Source organism: Notamacropus eugenii, chromosome 1 (genome assembly GCF_028372415.1).
Source record: "Notamacropus eugenii isolate mMacEug1 chromosome 1, mMacEug1.pri_v2, whole genome shotgun sequence".
In the NCBI taxonomy this organism is placed as follows: Eukaryota; Metazoa; Chordata; class Mammalia; order Diprotodontia; family Macropodidae; genus Notamacropus; species Notamacropus eugenii.
In genome coordinates, this window is record NC_092872.1 from 705,429,455 (window position 1) to 705,437,281 (window position 7,827).

The 7,827-nt window shown below is 45.8% G+C and overlaps 1 pseudogene; it reads right to left on the reverse strand.

Moving 5' to 3' along the window:
* Window positions 1-2,850: 2,850 nt before the first annotated feature.
* LOC140521367 (nuclear receptor-binding factor 2 pseudogene) lies at window positions 2,851-7,811 on the reverse strand (annotated as a pseudogene).
* Between the last annotated feature and the right edge of the window lie 16 nt (window positions 7,812-7,827).

Consider the following 7,827-nt stretch of genomic DNA (forward strand, 5'->3'; position numbering starts at 1 on the left):
CCTCCTCCTCCTCCTCCTCCTGCCCTCCCACTCTTTTTGCCCGCGCCCCCAACCTCGCATCCGATCGAGCGGACCCTTGTTTAACTGACGTCCTGGCCCCACGCAGACCCCGCACCTTGGCTCTGCGCCGCTCTGCTCTCCAGGTTCCCCCATCCCCGGAGTGATACCCACTCCTGAACCCCGACCTTCACATTAGCCACTCCTGTCGTGACAGCCTCTGCCCTGGGAGGGCACCGAGCGAATCTCTTGCTTTGGGATCAGTTCATGGCTACTGGGAACTCCCAGAGGGGCATACTCCCTCTACCACTGCAGGTGGGCACCTTTCTGCCATTTAGAGTCTTAGAGAGTTAACTAGTTGCCCAGTGTCAGAGGTGAGACCGGAACCCAGGTTTAGCCTATTTGAAGGCCCACTCTCTCTGTTAGCCCAAACTGCCATCTCCAAACAAGGAGAAACACATAAGCACTCCCGCTTCTGTGCAGCCCCATCCCTCTCCATTCTCCAGGGTCACTCTCAGATCAACACAGCCCTTCCCTGACGCAACAAAGCCTTGAAGTTCAGACAACAGGTGACTTTGCCACCGTCACAGAGCCTGGATTCAAAGTCGGGACTCCCATCTCCAGTGCCATTCTCCTTTCCACATCATGGGATCCCTGATGCAGAGGAAGGAAAGTCAGGAGACACTGGACCCAGTTTTGGCTCTGTCACTTACTGACTCTATGACCTGGGAGAAAGGGGGTCATAATGCTTGCACTACCAAGGTAGACACAGCAACAGTTCTTAGGACTTCTACATCCCACAGATTTTGGAGTTTATCTAGCCCAATCTCTTCATTTTCTAGATAAGGAAACTAAGGTCCTCAAAGGTCATTGTTGTTTTGTTGTTTTGAGGAACAAATGAGATAATGCATTATAACAGGAACACTGACCTAAGTTAAAAATGGGCTGTTCCTCAGCTAAAGAAACCAACATAAGAGATTAGGGGCTCTTCTAGGCCTGGGGTGTGGGAAGTTGACCAATTTCCTGAAGGGACAGATGAACTATGGTAGTTCCTTTCTAGGCTACCACACATTTTATACCCTTATTAAAATAGCCCTTCCCACCCCCAATATCCTTCTAAGAAAAACAATTGCCAGTCATTTATAAAGTACCTACTGTGTACCAGGCACTGTGCTGGAAGATAGGGATACAGATACTAAACTGAGGTGGTCCCTGCCTTTTAGGGGTTTACATCCAACAAGGGGAGACAACAGACAAAAATACGGACTACAAAAAACTAACAGTAATTGGGAATTAGGAAAGATTTCTCTTGAAGTCGATGACACTTGAGATGAACTTTGAAGGGGCCTTCGGGGGACCAGGAGGCAGAAGTAAGGAAGGAAGGCTCTCCAGACATAGGGCAGCCTTTTCAAGATGGCAGCCCCCTCTCTGGAGTGTTGGCCAACAGCTCTGTGGCACTGGCCTGCCTCTGCCATGAAACATGAGCCTCCTGGTCACCCTTTCCTTACTTCCAAAATGTTCTGTCCTTTACAAAGCAGGGGAAAAACTGGTGGTAGACAAAGATGCCTATGTGGCCAACCCTAAAATATGAGAATCTCAAGAGTTACACCTTTGCTGTCATAGAGTTAAGTCCATGTATAGAATTCAGGGGGTTTGTGATTTAAACAAACTTTTTGATAATTGTATTTCAGCATAATTGGTTTTGGGATGTATTGTATGCATCTGAAAACATGACTCTGAGAAGGGGTCCACAGGGTTCAGTAGTGTCACCAAAGGGGTCTAGGACATAAGAAAGGTTAAGATCCCCTAATCCAGACCAACTTCCTAACTGAATACCCTCCACCAGGTTGGTGATTCCCTTCTTTAAATAAACAGTAGTAGAGACATTTGCCCTGTGAAAAGGGCCTTTGCCACCCATGCCCACGCAAGACAGGAAAGATTAATTCTCAGCTGATTGTGGTGTAGCATGAGTCACACCAGTGAGAAGAGGGAGATGTTACACCCATTACCCTTTCTCTTTGAAGTTAATGCTTCCTTTTGTGTTTTATTTTGTAGTTTGTAAGTTTGGAAGACCCCACAGGGACAATGTGGATATCTGAGGTGATGAGGGATGAGAAGGAACTAAATAAAAGGAAATTCTAATAAAATACATTTTATTGATTTCTTGCAATCAAATACTGCCAACTAGTATTACTTCCATTCATGCACCATTCAAAGCAAAGGGATAATTCCTTGGGTATTTTTTAAATGATGCATAACATTTTAATACAGCAAACGGAAAGTTAAAACTTATGATGCACCCTGATTAATTATGTAAACTGATAATTTAAAAAAAGCAGAACTAATAATTTGGTTCTTTTGTTCCTAAAGTGGAAATTTAAACATTTCTCCTGATAGTCTTGAGGTTATCATCGCATTAGGAGGAGTGCAAAGTGTGGCACACATGGGATCATCTAGGAAGGCATGTAACCAACACACCTCATCAGAATTGATAAATTGTGCATAACAAAATGCATGCAGTCAATGCATGACAGAAAGCATCTTTCCAATACAAGGTCACCCTTGGGCTCCTGTATTATTTCGATTTTGCATTATCCTTTATGGCATTATATATTAGTTACTATATATAGCATAACCCTGAAATTAAGAGGGAAAATAATTGCTGCTTGAAGAAAGTGATTCTAGGTCACCATTTGGTTTGAATCAGGAGAGACCCTTGGGAGGTTGGCATTTGCCACCCCCAGTTTCCTCAACTCCGTACTCTTCAGGCTGTGCTGTGTACTTCATAGTAACTGTTCTCGAGGGCATGGCCAGGCCTTTTCTCCTACACTGGTCTGTCCAGTGACCCTCCACCTGGCCCGGGCTGTCCCTAGCCTCATGGTTTTTCCTTTTTTGCTGTTTTCACTGTAGATTTCCTCTTCCTCACCATCACCATTTTAGCCCCTTGTGACCTTTCATTTAACTGTTCATGAGTCCTTTTAGAATATCTTCAGGGAGCTCTAGGGATGGGAAGTCCAAGGGAGGAAGGTTGGGGATGGGAATGTCCTTGACTTTTCCTGTGCTGGCTGCAAACTCCCTTCAGGGAGAAGAGGCTGTGGCAGTCTGTGCAGGGGGAGGCAGGCTCCATAATTCTGATTTCTCTACAAAGTCAGCATCTACATCCAATTCCTTTTCAGGTAGAGCCTTCTGGAGCCTGGCCTTTTTAGCTTGGAGCTGCTTGTTTTCTCTCCTCAGTCTTTCATTGTTGGCCACAAGAAACTCCGTACCTCGCTTCAGATCAGCAATCTTAGTTACCTCCTCTTCTATTGTTTTGTTATCTTTGGGGACTTTGCTGCCGGGACACAGTTCTGTCAGATCTTTCCTCTTCTGAAGGAGAAAAAGAAGAGTGTCTGGGTCCCTGTCGAGAACCCTGGCACTGCAGCAGGGTTAAACTGCTGAGACAGGGGCACACTTGGGCCCTCAGACCTATCCTCAGCCAGAGGCCTGTTTGACATCGGAAGATGAGGGGTTTCATCAGGACTCTGCTGGGCTTTCCACCTTTCCTCCCATTCTGCCCCTTTCCACCTCTCCTAAATAAGCAAGAGTTGTTTCATGTGGCTATCCCTTTGTAATTCCAGTGATAACTGAGCCTGCTCAGACCATGTAAGCTTCATGGCTTCAGAAAGATATGCGGCCACCTTTTGGTAACACAAATTGGCCTCTTCGAATTTCCCTGCAGCTAATGACTGTCTGCCTTCCTGCTCTGCCAATGAGCTATGTGCCAGGTCTGGTGGAATCTATGTCTTCCAAAAACTAGATCAGTGAAGCTGTGGTAGACTCATCACTGGAACATTATTAGCCATGAAACAATCTCCCAAGACTGTGGAAAGAAGATCCACACAGGTTCAGGAGCTTGTCCATTACTTCCATAGATGTGACGGGGGGAGGGGTGGGGGGGGGGGTGGCAGTGCCATGGAGGTCTGGCTCATGGAGGGTCAGGGGAGGGCAGCACTCAGACAGGCCCAGGTTGGTGCTGCTGCTGCTGGATCAACACAGCCACTGCTGCTTCCTCCTCCCTCTCTGAAAGGAAATTCTAAACCAACCATAATAGTAGAACCACCAGCCACTTTTTACAGCCACAGAAACAGCTTAATTGTATCATTAATTGAAGATACAGAGGGAACTGGGTCTCTGGAATCACAGTCTGAATTATTGACGGCTAAAGTGTTGTTTTCACTTGGGAAAAAAAAATTAATCCAGAACCTATCCCCAGAGGACGTGTGACCAGAGCCTAATTTTACTTGGCACATTTGCATGGCCACTAATCAAGGCACTTTGGATCTCTTGGTCCTTTGCTTCTACCTTTGCAGCCACTGGCTCTCCCTGATCTGCAACTCCCAAGGGGTAAAGGGGAAGAATCCTTTTGGAGTTTAATTTTTTTCAGTTTATTTACATGATGACAGTACTGTTTAAGTAGCAAATGTAATCGTCCACCATAATTAGAAAATGGAATGTCTTGGATAATTAAATACTTGGCCTGGTAATCCATGGAAAGGGGGTACGGGATGACTAATTGTTGGATGGGAGCACTGACAAGGCTGATTATAATCATATCTTCCATCAAAGATTCAGTAGGAGTTCCAGGGTCATCGTGATGAACACAAATTATCACAGGAATATACAAATAGAAACACTTCCCCCTTCAACAGAACACTAGATAAGAAAGGATGCAATAGCACTTTTTTTTTTTTAACTTTTAACATTTATTTTCACAAAATTTTGGGTTACAAATTTTCTTCCTTTTTATCCCCTCCCCCCCCCAAACCCAAGCATTCTAATTGCCCCTGTGACCAATCTGCTCTCTCTTCTATCCTCCCTCTCTGCCCTTGTCTTCGTCTTCTCTTTTGTCCTGTAGGGCCAGATAGCTTTCTTTACCCCTTAACCTGTATTTCTTATTTCCTAGTGGTAAGAACATTACAGTTGATCCTAACACTTTGAGTTCCAACTTCTTTAGCTCCCTCCCTCTCCACCCCTTCCCTTTGGAAGACAAGCAATTCAATATAGGCCAAATCTGTGTAGTTTTGCAAATGATTTCCATACTAGTTGTGTTGTATAGGACTAACTATATTTCCCTCCATCCTATCCTGTCCCCCATTACTTCTATTCTCTTATGATCCTTTCCCTCCCCATGAGTGTCGACCTTGGATTGCATTCTCCTCCCCATGCCCGCCCCTCTATCCTCCCCCCCACCCTGCTTGTGCCCTTGTCCCCCACTCTCCTGTATTGTGAGATAGGTTTTCCTATCAAAATGAGTGTGCATTTTATTCTTTCCTTTAGTGGAATGTGATGAGAGTAGACCTCATGTTTTTCTCTTGCCTCCCCTCTTTATCCCTCCACTAATAAGTCTTTTGCTTGCCTCTTTTATGAGAGATAATTTGCCCCATTCAATTTCTCCCTTTCTCCTCCCAATATTTCTCTCTCACTGCTTGATTTCATTTTTTTTTTTAAGATATGATCCCATCCTCTTCAATTCACTCTGTCTTTATGTAAGTGTGCGTGTGTGCATGTGTGTGTGTGCACTCCCACCCAGTACCCAGATACTGAAATGTTTCAAGAGTTACAAATATTGTCTTTCCATGTAGGAATGTAAACAGTTCAACTTTAGTAAGTCCCTTATGACTTCTCTTTGCTGTTCACCTTTTCATGGTTCTCTTCATTCTTGTGTTTGAAAGTCAAATTTTCTTTTCAGCTCTGGTCTTTTCATCAAGAAAATTTGAAAATCCTCTATTTCATTGAAAGACCATTTTTTCTCCTGAAGTATTATACTCAGTTTTGCTGGGTAGGTGATTCTTGGTTTTAGTCCTAGTTCCTTTGACTTCTGGAATATCCTATTCCATTCCCTTCGATCCCTTAATGTAGAGGGTGCTAGATCTTGTGTTATCCTGATTGTATTTCCACAATACTTGAATTGTTTTTTTCTAGCTGCTTGCAATATTTTCTCTTTCACCTGGGAATTCTGGAATTTGGCCACAATGTTCCTAGGAGTTTCTCTTTTTGGATCTCTTTCATGCGGTGTTCTGTGGATTCCTTGAATATTTATTTTGCCCTCTGGTTCTAGAATCTCAGGGCAGTGTTCCTTGATAATTTCATGGAAGATGATGTCTAGGCTCTTCTTTTGATCATGGTTTTCAGGTAGTCCCAGAATTTTTACATTGTCTCTCCTGAATCTATTTTCCAGGTCAGTTGTTTTTCCAATAAGATATTTCACATTATCTTCCATTTTTCCAATCTTCTCACTATGTTCTGTGATATCTGTCTTTCTCACAAAGTCCTTAGCGTCCATCTATGCCATTCTAGTTTTGAAAGAACTATTTTCTTCAGTAAGCTTTTGAATCTCCTTTTCCATTTGGCTAATTCTGCTTCTGAAAGCATTCTTCTCCTCATTGGCTTTTTGAACCTCTTTTGCCAATTGAGTTAGGCTAGTTTTCAAGGTGTTAATTTCTTCAACATTTTTTTGGTTCTCCTTTAGCAGGGAGCTGATCTGCTTTTCATGCTTCTCTTTCATCCCTCTCATTTCTCTTCCCAGTTTTTCCTCCACCTCTCTAACTTGATTTTCAAAATTCTTTTTGAGCTCTTCCATGGCCTCAGCCCATTGGGTGGGCTGGGACACAGAATCCTTGATTTCTGTGTCTTTGCCTGATGGTAAGCATTGTTCTTCCTCATCAGAAAGGAAGGGAGGAAATGTCTGTTCTCCAAGAAAGTAGCCTTCAATAGTTTTATTTCTTTTCCCTTTTCTGGGCATTCTCCCCAGCCAGTGACTTGACCTCTGAGTATTCTCCTCACACCCACCTCGCCTCTTGGTCCTCCCAAGCCAGCGTTTGGGGACTGAGATTCAAATGCTGCTTCCAGCCTTAGGGCTTTTGGCAGGGGCAGGGCTGCTATTCAATGTGAGAATTAAGTTCAGGTGGTCAGGTTGGGGCAGGGCCGCCTCTCAGGCTCAGTTCCCTCAGGGGGTTTATGCACAGACCTTCCACAATGGATCCAGGCTCCCGCCGCTTGGGGAGCCCCTGTCTGCCACCGCCTCTCAGCTTCTATCTCCCGGGGGGGCCTGAGCCATGGGGGCACCCCACTCCCCTCTCGACCCGCCAAAGAGACTCTCTCACCGACCCCCGTCACCTGTGGGTGGAAGGGCTTGTGCCGCCGCTGGAGATCCCATCCCTGAAGCCTGCTCGGATCTGTACCTCTCAGAGCCGTGGCCGCCGCAGGTCTGGGCTGGGCTCCGCGTCTGCAGCGCGACGGACCTTTTGCGAGAGGTTTGCAGGTCCCTCTGTGGGTGGAGGGACCCACATGGCCGCTGGAGATCCCGTCCCCGTAGCCCACTCGGATCTTTTCCTCACGGTGTCGCGGCCGCTGCAGGGCTGCCCTCTGCTCCCAGTCCTGGCGCCCAGTCCACAGCGCAAAGGACCCCCCACGAGAGGTTTGCAGGTCTCTCCAGAACAGAAATCTCCCTCGCTCCAATATTCCGTGGCCTCTGGGTGCAGAATTCACCGTGAGGTGGTCCCCTCTAGCCGTTCTGTGGGTTGTGGGTTCGGAGCTATGTGTATGTGCATCTTTCTACTCCGCCATCTTGGCTCCGCCCCCCAATAGCACTTCTTTCTGAGGTGAAATAATCTGCTACTCAGGCAAAGCTGAACCCTGCCTCTGTTGACATGACCCATCTTCTCCCCCAAAGTCTGGGGATTATGGAAGAGAGCACCATTCTGGGAGCCAAGGGGAGGGGGTTTGTTCCTACATAAATTCAAACAGAGATCCATTGGCAAATCATTTCCTCTTACAGAACCTCACTCCCAC